This window comes from Podarcis cretensis, assembly GCF_951804945.1.
Source record: "Podarcis cretensis genome assembly, chromosome: 3".
Taxonomy (NCBI): Eukaryota; Metazoa; Chordata; class Lepidosauria; order Squamata; family Lacertidae; genus Podarcis; species Podarcis cretensis.
The window spans coordinates 10,021,793-10,039,388 of NC_137172.1; positions in this window are offsets into that span (position 1 = coordinate 10,021,793).

Genomic DNA, 17,596 nt, shown 5'->3' on the forward strand with positions numbered 1-17,596 from the left:
CAGCCTATTTCAGATCAAGCTGGGAGAGTTGAGAACGGTTGGTTCAGAGATCCAGTTCACTGCTCATTCCTACTGTGCTCGCCTGCTAATTGCATCCCATGTTTGTCAATCAAATATTTGCAATTAACAAAAATATTCCCTTAAGAGACATATAACAGAGGCTGGCTAAGCAGCCATTGCATTGCTATTAGAGTCGGCACCAGAAGAGGAGAGGAGGGGGGAAATCCCACAGTGATAGAAGTTCATAAAAATATTCTGTTGCTGATGACACTTCCTGAAATTTCCAGTCAAAACATTAACAAGCAGACTAAGAGAGCATGGGGGCTTGTCAAAGGGATCATTTCCCAAGGAAGAGAAACTTTGATCTTGGTGTTTCTGACCCGTCTTCCATCTCGGAAGCTTCTTTCTCAGAGAATGTCTAGCGGTTTATTCGTAAACTCGGCGTTTCCATTGCTCAAGGACAAGAGTCGGCTGAGCTTTTTTTCATTTAACTCCAATTTAACTAATGTCGTGAAGCCCATCCTCACCGTAACACGCAACCGTGTATTCGGTTTCAAGTCAGACCTGAAGGGAGGAGGCCGGAATAATTAGACTGATGTTCAGTTGAAAGGGAAGCAATATTTCCTAAATAGCCAGGGATGCAAGCAATTTGCAGAGGACTGGAGAGCTTCCATGTGCAGCTACAAATGCCTTCAGAACTCAGTGCTGGATCTAAAGACACACATTTTGGGGTGATGCACAAGTAGCAAGGGTACGTGGGTGGCACTGTGGGTTAAACCACAGATCCTTTGGTCGAGTAGCAGGTTTTAAATTGAATAAACAAAAAACGAAGGTGTTGGAAAAAAATTTAACAATGGAAGAAAGAGAGAGTTTTCAGAATGAAACAGGCTTGGAAATAACAAAAAGGGTAAAATACCTGGGGGTAAACTTAACATCCAAGAATGTGAACTTATTTAAGGATAATTATGAAAATGTTGGTCAGATGTTAAAAAGGATCTGGAAATATGGTCAAGGTTGAAACTTTCCTTGTTAGGCCGAATTGCTACTATTAAGATGAATGTATTGCTTAGAATGCTGTTTTTATTCCAGATGTTGAAGATTGTGGACAAGATGGATTGTTTCAAGAAGTGGCAGAAAGACATATCAAAATTTGTCTGGCAGGGCAAAAAGCCCAGAATTAAATTTAAGATTTTAACTGATGCAAAGGATAGAGGGGGGTTTGCCCTGCCGGACTTAAGACTTTATTATGAATCAGCAGCTTTCTGCTGGTTGAAACACTGGCTACTGCTTGAGAACACTGACATTTTGGATCTGGAAGGGTACGACAATAGTTTTGGTTGGCATGCATACTTATGGTACGACAAGGTAAAGGTGTATAAAAGCTTTAAAAACCATATTGTAAGGAAAGCATTGTATAACGTTTGGATTAGATACAAAGATTTGATGGAAAGTAAAACTCCTAGGTGGGTGTCACCAATGGAAGCTAGGGAAGTAAAAAAGCTTAATATGGATTCTAAATGGCCAAAATATCATGAGATTTTAGAATATGATGGTGAAAGGGTGAAACTTCAGAGTTATGAGAAACTAAAGCCTAAGGTTCGAGATTGGTTGCATTATCATCAGATAAATGAGACGTTTAAACAGGACAGGAAAATAGGATTTCAGAAAGAGAAGTCAAAACTAGAAACAGAATTGTTGGAACCCAATACTAAGAACTTATCAAAAATGTATAACTTGCTGTTAAAATGGAATACACAGGATGAAACGGTGAAATCAGCTATGATTAAATGGGCACAAGATATCGGTCATGATATTATGTTTGCTGACTGGGAACAGTTATGGACCACCGGTATCAAATTTACTGCATGTAATGCCTTAAAAGAAAATATTATGAAAATGATCTACCGGTGGTACATGACCCCAGTCAAGCTCGCAAAAATTTATCATTTGCCTAATAATAAGTGTTGGAAATGTAATGAGACTGAAGGCACTTTCTACCACCTTTGGTGGACCTGCCCAAAGGTGAAAGCTTTCTGGGAAATGATCTATAATGAAATTAAGAAGGTCCTTAAGTGGACTTTTCCTAAGAAACCAGAGGCTTTCCTCTTGGGCATGGTGGGCCAAGTGGTGCTAAGGAAGGATAGGATTTTCTTTATGTATGCCACTACAGCAGCAAGAATTCTACTGGCAAAGTATTGGAAGACGCAAGAACTACCTACTCTGGAAGAATGGCAAACAAAGGTGATTGACTTTATGGGACTGGCCGAGATGACGGGCAGAATCCGGGACCAGGGGAAAGAGACAGTGGAAGAGGACTGGAAGAAATTCAAAATATATCTTAAAAGTAATTGCAAAATTGAGGAATGTTAAGATGTCAGGGGGTAAGAAGTAAAGAATTGCAGCAGTAAACAAAAAAACTTAAGAAATTTTTATGAAAGGGAATTAAGACAATGGACCTAAGGGTTGCTAAAGAATTATTAAACAAGGATGCAGGGATGGGGAGGTATGGGGGAGTCAAAGAAAAAAGGGTATGAACTGATGAGCTTGAAGTCATATTGTTTTATACTGTTCTTATTATTTGTTTGGAAAATTAATAAAAATTATTATAAAAAAATAAATAAATAAATAAACCACAGATCCTAGGACTTGCCCATCAGAAGGTCGGCGGTTCGAATCCCTGCGACGGGGTTGCTCGGTCTCTGCTCCTGCCAACCTAGCAGTTCGAAAGCACGTCAAAGTGCAAGTAGATAAATAGGTACCGCTCTGGCGGGTAAACGGCATTTCCATGTGCTGCTCTGGTCCGCCAGAGGTGGCTTAGTCATGCTGGCCACATGACCCGGAAGCTGTACGCCGGCTCCCTCGGCCAATAAAGCGAGATGAGCGCCGCAACCCCAGAGTCGGCCACGACTGGACCTAATGGTCAGGGGTCCCTTTACAAGTAGCAAGAGAGGAAGACGCATGGCCCCATTTTAGCAGGAGGCTGGAGCTGTTCTCTGCACTCCCTCCGCCGCCTGCCTCCCCCCCAAACTCTTGGGTGGGTGCCATCCAAACCTGGCAATTTGTCAGTTTTGATTTTGCCTTTTTACTACACAATCCTTGACTTGCTAGGTTTGTCCCTGTGACTGATGCAGGAAGGCCCGATGTCCCTCAAGCCTGGATTCCCAGCTATTGCTGGACTACTACTCCCATCATCCTTGGCCACTGGTCCTGCTGGCTAGGGATGATGGGAGTTGTAGTCCAACAACAGCTGGGGACCCAAGTTTGAGAAACACAGCAGGAAGCCTTCTCCTCACTCTCAATTATTTGCATTGGTGGTGGTGATGATGATGATAATGATTTATTACTTGTACCCCACACATGTGGGGGAGCAGCCAAGTAATTTCGTTGTCCCCGAGAGGGGGCAATGACAATAAAGATATTATTATTATTATTATTATTATTATTATTATTATTATTATGTGTCTGGGTTGCCACTGCCACAATGATGTCATTGCACAGCCGTACCTGATTGGCTCTATGTCATCATAACGTTTCTCCATTCACTATATCATCCCCAATTGGCTGGGAAGGTACTTTCAATTAAACTTGCCAGAAGAGGACAGCGTCACCTGAAGAATTTAAGCATGGCGCAAGAGCAAAGAGCAGGGAAAGTGACGGCGCAAAGGCTTCAAATTCAGTGAATGTTCTCACAGTAATGAGGCCTGGCGACAGTCTCTCAACCTCTTCCAAAGCACCACTTTTAACATGAGCGTTCGGCGCAGCCTTAGCTTTAACCTGAGGGCTCAGCAAAGCGGCAGCAAACAAAGCAGACAGTGGCGTGGCTTTCCCCACACACCCTCTAAATCCACAGCAAAAGCAAGGATGATGCTGGAACCGGCACTTTTGAGCCCTGCGAGGGGGTGGGGGTGTAAATCCAGCCACCCCCTTGATTGTCTGTCCCTTTATCATGAAAGGAAGCAAAATCCCATCCCGGAATTTGTAAGCGCGAGGAGGACAAAGAGGCAGGGCAGCTGCATAGGAGCCTTTTCCCACAGATAACCGTCCGAGTGGCCAGTCATGGGCTCGCACGCCACCGCAAAACAAAGGGGAGGTATAGCTTGGCATCGGCGCCGCGCAGCTGCCTAGGTAGCCTTCCACATGGCCATTGGTGTGCGCGTGAAAAACCGGAGGAGATAAAAGGGAAATTGGAAAGCTGGTCAACGTAGATAGGAATGAAAACAAGGCTGGGTTGATCCGGCATCCAAATAAGGATGTGGCGGGGACGTCCAGAATTGGAAAGGCAAGCTCACCAGGCCTTACAGAAGCATCTGCTTATTGATTTAGGTCGGATCTCTTGTAGAATTCTCTCATCCAAATGGAGAACTTGCATAGCATGTGTGCATTCTTGTTTGTCCTTTCCTCCACTCCTTTGTTCGTTTTCATTTGGTGGTTCCTATCCTGTACTCTGGGTCGAAGAGGATCTTGGAGCTGTTAATCTCATGTCTAACGATACAATGAAATGAGCAATGTGGACGCAACTAATAAAGCTGGGAGCCAGCCCACAATTTAAGGCAGATGTAAAGATAAAGGTAAAGGTAAAGGTACCCCTGCCCGTACGGGCCAGTCATGTCCGACTCTGGGGTTGCGCGCCCATCTCGCTTAAGAAGCCGGGGGCCAGCGCTGTCCAAAGACACTTCCAGGTCACGTGGCCAGTGTGACAAGCTGCATCTGGCGAGCCAGCGCAGCACACGAAAATGCCGTTTACCTTCCCGCTAGTAAGCGGTCCCTATTTATCTACTTGCACCTGGGGGTGCTTTCGAACTGCTAGGTTGGCAGGCACTGGGACCGAGCAATGGGAGCGCAACCCGCTGCGGGGATTCGAACCACCGACCTGATGATCGGCAAGTCCTAGGCGCTGAGGTTTTACCCACAGCGCCACCCGCGTCCCTCAAGGCAGATGAGTTTGTTTCATAAATGACGCCTGGGAATTCCTTTCGGGAGTAGGCAATCCAAAGGGACGGTGTCATTTGCTAAGACAACAGAGATGAAAGGGTCATAGCTCAGGGGTAAAAGCATCTTCTTTCTGCGCACAAGGTCACAGGTTCAATCCCTGGTATCTCCAGGTAGGTCTGGGAGCAGGGACCCCAATATTTTTTGTGGGGGTGTCTCCCAATGTTTTAGAAAGCCAGGGTTGAGCACAGCATGGCTTCAGTGTCCAGCTCCTCCTCCTTCTCCCACAGAGGAAGTAGTGGGGCAGCAGCCACTGGCCAGTGGTGGTGACTGCAGGAGAGGAGGAGCCTCACTGTTGCCATGTTCTACTCCGCCCCCTGACTCCTCCAATGTCCTGACATGAAATTGGGACGCCATGCACACTCAACATCATGCACAACATTGTGTGTGCGATGTTGCCCCTCAATCTCCCTCACAGGTTGGCGCCTTTGGAAGAGTTCCCTGCTGCCAGCCATAATAAACAATACTGAGCTAGATAGACCCAATGGCCCGACTTAAGATACAGTGGGACCTCAGGTTAAGTACTTAATTCATTCCGGAGGTCCGTACTTAACCTGAAACTGTTCTTAACCTGAAGCACCACTTTAGCTAATGGGGCCTCCTGCTGCCGCCTCGCCGCCAGAGCATGATTTCTGTTCCGATCCTGAAACAAAGTTCTTAACCTGAAGCACTATTTCTGGGTTAGCGGAGTCTGTAACCTGAAGCGTATGTAACCTGAAGCGTATGTAACCTGAGGTACCACTGTATATAAAGCAGACTCCTGCAGATTCTCTCTCCCTTCATCACAAATAATATGAGACCCCCCCCCCGATAATTACTGGCACCGAGATGCATGGCTTGTGCATGCTGCAGGCCCCGCGGTGACAAGTGCTGCCCAATATTTTGTCACCCCTGTCAGGGTGACACCTGGGGAGGACCGCACCAACGCACTCCCCTGGCCCTCTCCTCCTCACCCTGCTGTTGATCTCACACGTCTTCTTTCTGCTGTGCTATATTTACAGGTCTTAAGCCCTGCAAGTTCGCCTTCCTGGTGAAGGGAGGTTGGTGGCCTAGTGATCTTTTTGGTTGCGGTGTCCAACTTACACAATGTCCTCTTCTTCCAGAGAGTTTCATGTGATGTCTATAATGATGGTCCCTTTGGGACCAGGGGAAATCCTTTTCATTCCCCAAAAACTTTTAGGTGTGCCATTGTATATTTGTGGTGCATTGTAGATTCTGAGCACTCATCTTTTTTTCCCCCACTTGCGGTTTTTCAATGCTGATTTAATATTGATTTTATGCTCCTTGTGCTGGCTTTAAGATTGACCTTCTGCTGATTTTTCTGTGGTTGGGTGTTGATATTGTGTTGCTACTGTTTTCAGATTCATGGTCTGTTTGTATTTGCTGAGGAAACCACCCAGAGGTCTTGATTTTGTGGGGTGCTATAGAAACGTCACAAATGAAATGAAACAAATAATTTGTCATGCACGCATTGAGCAAGAAGAAGGAGAGATCAGACAGGAAAGACATTTGGGAAGTAACATTCTGCACCCTACATTCAAAGGCAACCACCCACCATCCCCTACATCTTCTCCCTGGAAGTGTTATTCTAAAGCAGCAATGCAGCAGCAAGCAAAGGCTCTAGCAGCTCAGTCAGCTGCTTGTGGCTGGAAAGCCAAACAGGATGTGTGTGACTGTTGCCATGGAAACAAAGGGGCAGTCCATTCTGTACTGAGCACCGGATGTTAGCTCAGTGTGTGTATCATATGACTTGTACTGGAAGTACATGGGTGGAGTTTATTCTTACTGCTGTTGAGTGCAGACATGTTTTCTCTGTACTGAAGTGAAAGACAGAAATAAAAGATGTAAATAGATTTCTGTCTGCTTCTTTCCCCTCCCTGGGGGACACCAAAGGGGAGAGAGAAGGAACGGTGTGTTTTTCTCACAGCCTGAGAAGAATCGCCGAGACCTCGCCTGCTTATCTGCCACGGGAGTAGCAGCCGGGAGGTCGCCAAGGAATATCTGCCGGTGCCTACACTGTGGCACATTCCTCTGACCCAGGCAGAATTCCAACAGTGGTAGCAGTTGACGGTTGCTACGATCCATGGGAGTCTGCAAAGATAGTAGCAGAGCTGCTGTTTTCATCGCTCCATGGAAGCCTGAAGCAAGAGGCTGTTTCTCTGCAGCCAGAAGCTGACCAGAAGAAGCTGACAGCCACGGAGCCCAAAGGTATGAAATTTTCGGGCTTAGAAGCGTGAACGCAGATTGATTCATTCTCTGCTTCACGGGGAGCAGCGTTTGGGAAAACAGCTCCAGTGAGAAGAGACCTGCATTCCAGACATTCTTGTGGTTTTCCTGTCCAAGGAAAGGAATGCTGTTGCTTAGCAACGCAGGCCAGTTTCAAGATAAGGGCTGTACAGTCAGGCTGAGCCTCAGAGAGGCAAAAACAGCCTATGTTATGATTACGCTCTCACGAACTGTTGGAAGGGACTTTCCAAGCAGCCAGAGTCAGAGCTGCCAGGTGGCCAAGAGTGTAAACAAGCCAGCTATTGGATTTTAGAGGCTTGTGTTTGAGAGTTAAAGGCAAAGGACTCAAAATGGATGCAAAGAAGGGAAGTTTGCCTTCTCCACCGCTCCTGACCAGTGACAATTATGCATCTTGGTCTATTAAGATGAAGGCCCTGCTGCAGAATCAGAGACTGTTTGGGGTGATTGAGAACCCCATCCCTGCAGCACCAACGCGTGCTTGGGAGTCACAGGATGTGAAGGCCAGAACGGCTATAATTCTGTGTGTGTCAGATTCGCAGCTTATCCATATACAAAGTTTAGAACACGCAAAAGATGTTTGGGACACGCTGAGAAGGACACATCAGAGAGATGCAGGTTCTTCAGCGTTGCTGTATTTTGAGAAGCTGACCAACCTGAGGCTTGCGCCTGATGGAGATGTTCAAGCGCACCTGACGGAAATGAAATATCTGCGTCAACAGATGGTAGAACGTAATTTCCATCTGCAAGAGGAAGTGTTTTGCTTCATGGTAATAAACAGCCTGAATCGGACTTACAAAACCGTTGCCAGTCAGCTGGGGTACCTCCCAGCCAATGAATTGACTTCGGAGAGGGTCTTTGCCGTGGTTCTTTGTGAACATGACAGACTTGCCGCCCTGGAGGTCAAGGACAGGGGGAGGGAAGAACGGAGTTCTAACACCCCCACTGCTGTTGCTACTGGAGAAAATGCTGTAGCTTTGAACGTTGTCCAATGTTTCAATTGTGGACAAACTGGGCATCTTCAGCGGAACTGCAAGAAGCCACGACAGAACAAAGGAGCCAAGGGAAGCTCCACGAAGTCTGAGGCATCAGGCAGAAGTCATGCCAAGTCACAGGCGAAGCCTGCAAAGGCCTTGATGTCGAAAGGAACCAAGCCAGAAGTGGAAAACGCTTTTGTCATAGACACGGGAGCGACATTTCATATGTCCCCAAACAGACAGCTATTTTCGTCGTTTAAGAAGCAAAGCTTCGCTGTACAACAAGCCAACGGTCAAGAGCTGGAAGCCACCGGAATTGGGACTGTGTATCTTAAAAGTCTGAACTTGACTATAAACAATGCTTATTTGGTTCCAGAGTTGAAGTACAATCTGCTCAGCATTTCGCAGATCGCCAAGAAGGGACTAAAACTGTCCTATGATGATGAGAACTGTGAAATCTACAAAGATGGAGAGCTGTACCTTTCTGCCGAAGAGAAAGATGGACTGTATTTGTTGACTTTTGATCAAAGTGATCACAGCCTGAGAAGAATCGCCGAGACCTCGCCTGCTTATCTGCCACGGGAGTAGCAGCCGGGAGGTCGCCAAGGAATATCTGCCGGTGCCTATGCTGTGGCACATTCCTCTGACCCAGGCAGAATTCCAACAGGAAGATGTAGCCAGCCCAGTAGGATCCTCTATTTCTAGACCTTCTTACTGCTGTTTCTCCTTCCTCCCCAACACCTGATTCTTCTTCCTGCCAGAGGCCCATCCTCAGACCCCTCTGGTTGGCCCAACCCACAGTGATCCGGAACTGCCTTTCCCAACTCAGGCAAAGCCAAGATGCCTTGCATCCGGCTGATTTGATTTGGGAATATGCTGCACAGCCCTACCAGGTTCCTATTCAGAACCTGATCTTGGGAAACAATGGAGGGGTGTGCCTTTGTGAGTGGCCTCAATCTGCTGGAGGGTTACAGCGCCTGCTGTGGCTGTAGAGGCCGATACAGGAGAGACACGTTTTTCAGGATGTGCATGCCACACCATTTCCAACAATGGCTTCATTCCAGAAATGTTTTAAACGTCTTGAACAACGCCTTGTAAAAGTCTCAGAATTCCTCCTTTGCTTTCTTCCGAACAGGTCTCTCCAATTTGGAGCTGAAATTTTACTTGAGGGGGACATTTGGTGGCAATTCAGCGTGGTTTTCTGAACTTCTACCCCATTGAAAAGGGGTGGTGAAGACTGACCAGCGACTTCAACTCTTGAATTCAGTGACATTACCAATTATTCCCCCCCCCCATCAATGCTGGCTGCAAAATGGCATGTTTAATAAAATAAAATAAATAACATAAAATGAAATGAAATGAAAGGCATTTTCACCACACTTGCAAAGTTTGCCAGTAACATGTCAAGAATGTCTATAGCAAGTGTGTATGGGATGGAGAATGCAAAGACTAACATAAGAAATCTTTCCGTGTGAACAAATATTTTGTGAAAATAAAAGGGAGAGTCTAAAGAAAAATTAGCAATTTGTTTAGCCAGATGAAATACTACGCCGGCTGAGATCAGCACTGAAATGTTTTGGAGGTCTTCTCTAACCTCAAAGGTATGCTGTTTGCCCCCTGCGTTTTACTGTAACTTTTCATTTCTGCAAATTGGACATGTTTATAGCCATCACACCTTTCCCTTGAACTTCATTTGCAGTTTCCTGCATGTAAAGTGTTGGCATGGGGCATATATATATATATATATATATATATATATATATATATATATATATCATTCTAGTGAAATGATTAAGAAACTAGAATGAAGTCACCATTCCTTACCAAGCCGGAGGGGGCGGGGATCACTTAAGGAAATAATCAAACAAAAATGTCTCTTAAACATATTGGAAAGCCACCAAAACTACAGTCAAAATGTGTTGGATTAATCGCCAAGACTATTAATCCAATGCTTGCTCTGAATCATGATACCAGGGCAGAAATGTGGCCTCTTCAAAATCTCACCTTTTATTTTCAAAAATAAGGCATAGAATTTGCCTTATTGTTTGATACAAAGCTAAGGCAATTCTATTCAATAATTGGAATAGAATTACAGTATTATGCAGCTCCTTTTGGAGTGTAACACCATAGGAGATCAGGTGGGAAAATTAACAAGAACCACCACCTCCTGTCCTTCAAAATCAGGTCCTGAATTTCGAATTCAGTATTAAAAGCTGTTAAAACACATTACAGTCACAGGAATAGGGTGGGTCCTAAAAACACACCTCTCCTGTCTAAGGACAGGAGAAACAGGTGTGTCTTCAGAAGGGACCCAAAAGTGTGTGTTGAAGGTGCCAGGCACACCTTTGTGGAAAAGCAATTCCGCTTAGACAGCATCTTAAAAAGCAGAGACATCACCTTGCCAACACAGGTTCGTATAGTTAAAGCTATGGTTTTCTCAGTAGTGATGTATGGAAGTGAGAGCTGGACCATAAAGAAGGCTGATCGCCGAAGAATTGATGCTTTTGAATTATGGTGCTGGAGGAGACTCTTGAGAGTCCCATGGACTGCAAGAAGATCAAACCTCTCCATTCTGAAGGAAATCAGCCCTGAAGAACATTAGAAGGACAGATCCTGAAGCTTTGGCCACCTCATAAGAAGAGAAGACTCCCTGGAAAAGACCCTGGTGTTGGGAAAGATTGAGGGCACAAGGAAAAGGGGACAGTAGAGGACGAGATGGTTGGACAGTGTTCTCAAAGCTACCAACATGAGTTTGACCAAACTGCGGGAGGCAGTGGAAGACAGGAGTGCCTGGCGTGCTCAGCTCCATGGGGTCACGAAGAGTCATAGAATCATAGAATCATAGAATCATAGAGTTGGAAGAGACCACAAGGGCCATCGAGTCCAACCCCCTGCCAAGCAGGAAACACCAAACAACTTGGACACAACTAAACAACTAAACAACAACAACAACAATGAAGCCCTCTTGGCCACTCCCCCCCAAACCTCTGGGGGTTGTGAAACAATGAAAAGGGCCCCGTTTGCCGATCTTAACACCTGAGAAGGGTAGTAGATGACCGATGTTGATGTGTCGATGGCGTCTATGTGTGTCAGAAGATCAGGGGCAGGAGAAGCTTCCTGAAGTAAGATAGGATGTCCCTATTTTCATTGGAGAAATGTTGGAGGGTATGGCATGGCAAGACCACGAGGGGCTATGAAAGGATGGAGTGCTGCAGCCTTCAAAAAGGCTGGTGAATCTGCCTCACTTCAAAATATCATTAACACCAATAACACATTTGACCGAGTCTGCTTCTAAGGTATGTGTCCATGTGTGTGTGCGTACATGTGTGTGTGTGTGTGTGTGTGTGAGAGAGAGAGAGAGAGAGAGCTGCTGATTAAGACCTTTGATATAATGCTTTAAACGCTTAACAAAGGCATCTTCTCCAGCGAAGAGCAACTGCAGACCAAATTGCCCCCGTTCCTGCACCTTTTTCACAAAAATCAATAGTAAAGGAGTAGCCGCTTTAACTCTCCCATAGACCACGTAAGGAGGAGAAGGAGAAGAAAACCACAGCCGTGCTTAGGAGAGTTTAGGTCAATAAGGAATCGATACTGTGGTTGAATTTGCAGAAAGATAAAAGACTTCAAACTCGCAACTGTGGTGCCCTATTGTTTCTCTCTGATTCTGAAAAGAAGCTGGAGTATTCTCCCTTTAAGCAGCAATGTATTTAGGGTGCGTGGAAAGTAAGAGAGAGGTCAACCAAGACTGCATATGGCTGCAGCGTTTGTAGGCGACGGCTTTCTGATCCAGCACCCGAGAGCTTGTCAATTACAGAGAGGCAGGCCAGGATTCCAACGCAGAGACTCCGAGATACCAGCAAAAGCCAAAAGGAGTTTCTAATGAGGCTGGGAAAAAGAAGCCTACCTCGTTCATTAACGACGGAGCCGCTGCCTAGCGAGCCAGTGTCATGGAATGGGGGGAGCAGCCTTCCCCAACCCAGTGCCCTCCAGATGCTTTATTTGACCAGGGGGTTATGAGCCATTTTCAGTCCAAACTCCACATTCCCTTATGGGTAACCTTTGGGGGGGGGGCAGACATGCGAACAATGGTGGGGCTAGACAAGAAAGAGTGGGAAGAGCAACTGGTGAAATTCTTCCCTCTGTAGAGCAGGTTACGGCAGCTGCCAAGATGTCTGTTCACATCTGTACAGTGTGGTGTAGTGGTTAAGAGAAGTGGACTCGTAATCTGGTGAACTGGGTTCGCATCCCTGCTCCTCCACATGCAGCTGCTGGGTGACCTTGGGCTAGTCACACTTCTCTGAAGTCTCTCAGCCTCACTCACCTCACAGAGTGTTTGTTGTGGGGGAGGAAGGGAAAGGAGAATGTTAGCCACTTTGAGACTCCTTTGGGTAGTGATAAAGCAGGATATCAAGTCCAAACTCTTCTTCTTCTCTGTTCTCCACTGAGGAGAGCAAGAGACACCATCGTTCATAGAATCATAGAACTGTTGACTTGGAAGGGACACCAAGAGTTGTTTAGTCCAACGCCCTGCAAGGCAGGAATTTCAGCTAAAGCAACAATGACAGCGGACATCCAACCTCTGCTTTAAAACCTTCACATCCCCATGGAGTCTGTTCCACTGCCGAACAGGTCTTCTTCTTCTTCCCCACCCATCTGGGCGGGCCTCCCCAGCCACTCTGGGCGGCTTCCAACAGGATATTAAAAACACAAGATCAAACATTAAAAACTTCCCTAAACAGGGCTGCCTTCAGATGTTTTCAAACATTAGATAGTTGTTTATTTCCTTGACATCTGGTGGGAAGGAGTTCCACTGGGCGGGCGCCACTACCGAGAAGGCCCTCCGCCTGTTTCCCTGTAGCTTCACCTCTTGAAGTGAGGGAACTGCCAGAAGACCACTGGAGGAGGACCTCAGTGTCTGGGCAGAATGATGGGGGGTGGAGACACTCCTTCAAATATACAGGGCCGAGGCCATTTAGGGCTTTCAAGTTCAGCACCAACACTTTGAATTGTGTTCGGAAACGTACTGTCAGAAAGCTTTTCCTGATGTTTGGTCGGAATCTCATTTCTTGTAACTTGAAGCCATTGGTTCGAGTTCTACCCTCCAGAGCAGGAGAAAGCAAGTTTTCCCCATCTTCCATGTGACAGCCCTTGAGATATTTGGAGGGGGCTAGAATATCTCCTCTCAGTTTCCTCTTTTCCGGGCTAAACATACCCAGCTCTTCCAGCCATTCTTCAGAAGTCTTGGTTTCCAGACCCTTGATCATTTTGGTTGCCCTTCAATGGCATATGTTCCAGCTTATCAATATCCTTCTTAAATTGTGCCGCCCAGCCTGGAAGGAGTCCAGGAATAAATTTGTCCCATAATTTTGCCACATTCCCATGACTGTAATTTGTTTTTAACTGTAACCCATCCTCCAACCTGATTTTGAAGGGTGGGTCATAGATTGAAATCCCCATCCTCATCTTAAACATTTGAGGGATTTCAAGGGGAGAAAGATGAGTTTCAGTACAATTTTTTTAAATTTCCAGGAGATTGAGTTCCTTAGTTTAGGGGAGACCAGAAAACAAGATGGCAACCTTGCAAATCTTATTTCTTTATTTCATAAAATTGATATACTGCTTGGCTGGAAACAACAACAACAACAACAACAACAACAACAACAACAACAACTCACCTCAAAGAGGTTTATAAAGAGGATAAAAAATAACATTATCAGGAAAAACAGCTATTAAAACATTCAAAAAATATTTAAAATAAATTATAAACTAAAAGCACATGTGAATGTTCTACCCATCTCAGTAGTCGTTTCTGAACAAAAATGTATTTTAACAGGAGCTGAAAAGAGGGCTGTTTGGGTGGGTGCAGGATGTCAACAGAAAGGGAATTCTGAAGTGTTGGTGCTGCCACACTAAAATATTGATTTCTTATCAAAGTTGAATGAAAATTACATGTCAACTATAACAGTCCCAGGTCTGCACTGGGGTTTATGTAAGTCTTTGAAGGCTACTTAGGTCAAGCCTCCTTCATACTAAGGGGGGCGGGGAAGGTACAGCATTCCACTTGTGACTTTAGTTTCTAATGCATCTTTTGAATGGAAAACGCAGAGAAACAGTTTTCAGGGGGAACGGCGACCAAGCAACAGATTCTCAGGGACTCTGAGCATCTGCCTTCCTTTGTCAAGTATATCGTTCGTATTTCCAGCTTAACTGGAGGTCAACGATGGCATTTCCAATTGTTGTTGGACTGCGTTTGAACCCTCCAGTGGAAAGAGAGGGAGGGAGAGAGAAATATATGGCGTTTCCAGGAAGTAAATATCTAGCAATCACAAACGTACAGCTTAGATATTGTTCTTCCTTGGTTTTTCTGGGTGCTATGTTTCATGTGAAAGCCCTGCAACCACTACAATATACCTGTCAAGATATTCACTAAAAATGGAAGGGAATATATATATTATCTCAGGTGGGCTGGAGGGCTCCGATAGGAACAATTCATGAGTCTAAATCTTTCAAATGCTTCACTGTAAAGTGTCATTATAGTATAAGGGGCATATTTTAATGCACTGTGCTTTATAGCAATACAGTATAGCAATATATATATATATATATATATATATATATATATATATATATGCACTAATTTATTTAACTAGAGAAATGAAATACTATTATCAATTGGTTTTAGCCTAGGTGGTATTTAAGGGTTGTGCGGGGGGTGTGTGTGTGTGTGTGTGTGTGTGTGTGTGTGATAATTATGGGAAAAGTTTCCATTTTTTTAAAAAAATGTTTTTTATTAAATATTTTCTTGTGTTACAAAACAGACAAATAAGCAGAGAAAAGTACGAATGAATGAATTTTATTATTACAGTCACAGACCAGTTCCGGCTCACTTACAATATCAGGAGAATCATAAAAGACAACAGGAATACATTGAATTGCAGTTGGGTATAACAGAGACAATACAGATATAGCGGCAGTTAAAAATATATATTAAATTTGATCACTAAAATAAAACCTAAAATTGTCATTTAAAACCTTAATCAGAGAAAGGTACAATGGGGGGAAAGAGAGGGGAGAGGGAGAGGGGGAGAGAGATGGGGGTGTTGTTCTTTCCTTTTGTTGCATAGTGTTAGTGTAGCAGGTTTTGTCAGCATCATGTGAATAGGCACACACACACACACACACACACACACACACACACACACACTGTAAGAGGTTAGGGGTCCAGAGCTTCGTTGGTTGCATTCAGTTGGTTGCAATTTGGCTTGTTTGCATGCGTATCCCCTTCAACGGCATACAAGTCCATATTGAAATGTTTCCTTTTAACCTCATCCACGTCCTGCTTTGTGTATTGTAATATGAAGGGGCTGATTGTTCCGGGATATTACCAGGAAATGAATATTGGCCTCGCACCCTGATTGTGAGCTTCTCAAAGGTATCTTGTTGGGATACAGGATACTGAACTAGATGAGCATTTGGTGTGATCCACTTTTCATTATTAGGGACACAGGTGGTGCTGTGGGTTAAACCACAGAGCCTAGGGCTTGCCAATCAGAAGGTCGGCAGTTCGAATCCCTGCGACGGGGTGAGCTCCCGTTGCTCGGTCCCAGCTCCTGCCAACCTAGCAGTTCGAAAGCACATCAAAGTGCAAGTAGATAAATAGGTACCGCTCTGGCAGGAAGGTAAACAGTGTTTCCGTGTGCTGCTCTGGTTCACCAGAAGCGGCTTAGTCATGCTGGCCACATGACCCGGAAGCTGTACGCCGGTTCCCTTGGCCAGTAACGTGAGATGAGCGCCGCAACCCCAGAGTCGTCTGTGACTGGACCTAATGGTCAGGGGTGCCTTTATCTTTACTTATTCATACTTATTCATATTTATCCTTTACCTACTTTTCATATTCTTAAGTCTCTAGCCTCTCTAAAGAAATTTCAATAAAATGACACGGGTCAGATAAAGCTGAAAGAAAGTGTTCAGTGTGTGTGTGTGTGTGTGTGTGTGAGAGAGAGAGAGAGAGAGAGAGAGAGAGATAAGAGATGGTACACATCAAAGTTAATGGGGGGATTAAATGCCTCCAGAATGATGAAACCTAAGACTACCCCTTTATTTTTATTACATATCTATTCTGAATAATAATAATAATAATAATAATAATAATAATAATAATGTCCCTAAGGCTCCAATATTTTGGCCACCTCATGAGAAGAGAAGACTCCCTGCAAAAGACCCTGATGTTGGGAAAGATGGAGGGCACAAGGAGAAGGGGCAACAGAGGACGAGATGGTTGGAAAGCAGAGACATCACTTTGCCAACAAAGGTCCATATAGTTAAAGCTATGGTTTTCCCAGTAGTGATGTATGGAAGTGAGAGCTGGACCATAAAGAAGGCTGATCGCTGAAGAATTGATGCTTTTGAATTCTGGTGCTGGAGGAGACTCTTGAGAGTCCCATGGACTGCAAGAAGATCAAACCTATCCATTCTGAAGGAAATCAGCCCTGAATGCTCCCTGGAAGGACAGATTGTGAAGCTGAGGCTCCAATACTTTGGCCACCTCATGAGAAGAGAAGACTCCCTGGAAAAGACCCTGATGTTGGGAAAGATGGAGGGCACAAGGAGAAGGGGGCGACAGAGGACGAGATGGTTGGATAGTGTTTTCGAGGTTACCAGCATGAGTCTGACCAAGCTGCGGGGGGCAGTGGAGGACAGGAGTGCCTGGCGTTCTCTGGTCCATGGGGTCACGAAGAGTCGGACAGGACTAAACGACTAAACAACAACAACATCCATTCCTTACTAAGGGTGAACCTGCAAGTTACCAACATCCTTCTCATCAACAGTAGGACTCTATTTTCTTCAAAGCTGTAGCCATCACTGTCACAGTCTTGGTGTCATGGACCAAATGCAGCCCTAGTGTTGACAAGCATTGACATTTTGCCTGGGTTCGACTACACCTGGAGTACTGTGTTCAGTTCTGGGCACCAAAATTTAAGAAGGATATTGGCAAGTTGGAATATACGCAGAGGAGGGTAACCAAGATGATCAAAGGTCTGGAAATCAAGCCTTATGAGGAACAGTTGAAGGAGCTGGGCATGTTTAGCCTGGAAATGGGGAGACTGAGAGGAGATATGATAGCCATCTTCAAAGATCTAAAGGGCTGTCACATGCCTGGCGTGCTCTGGTCCATGGGGTCACGAAGAGTCGGACACGACTAAACGACTAAACAACAAAAAAAAATCATAACTCTATGAGGTCTTGAGTTCAGGGAGAAAGCACACAGATAAGGTCTGTGAGACTCCATAAGAACCAACACAGGGGTCTATAAGGACCCCAAATACCATCCCTATGTTGCTGTACCCCTGTATGATTGAACAATAATCCTTAAGTCTGCAAGCATC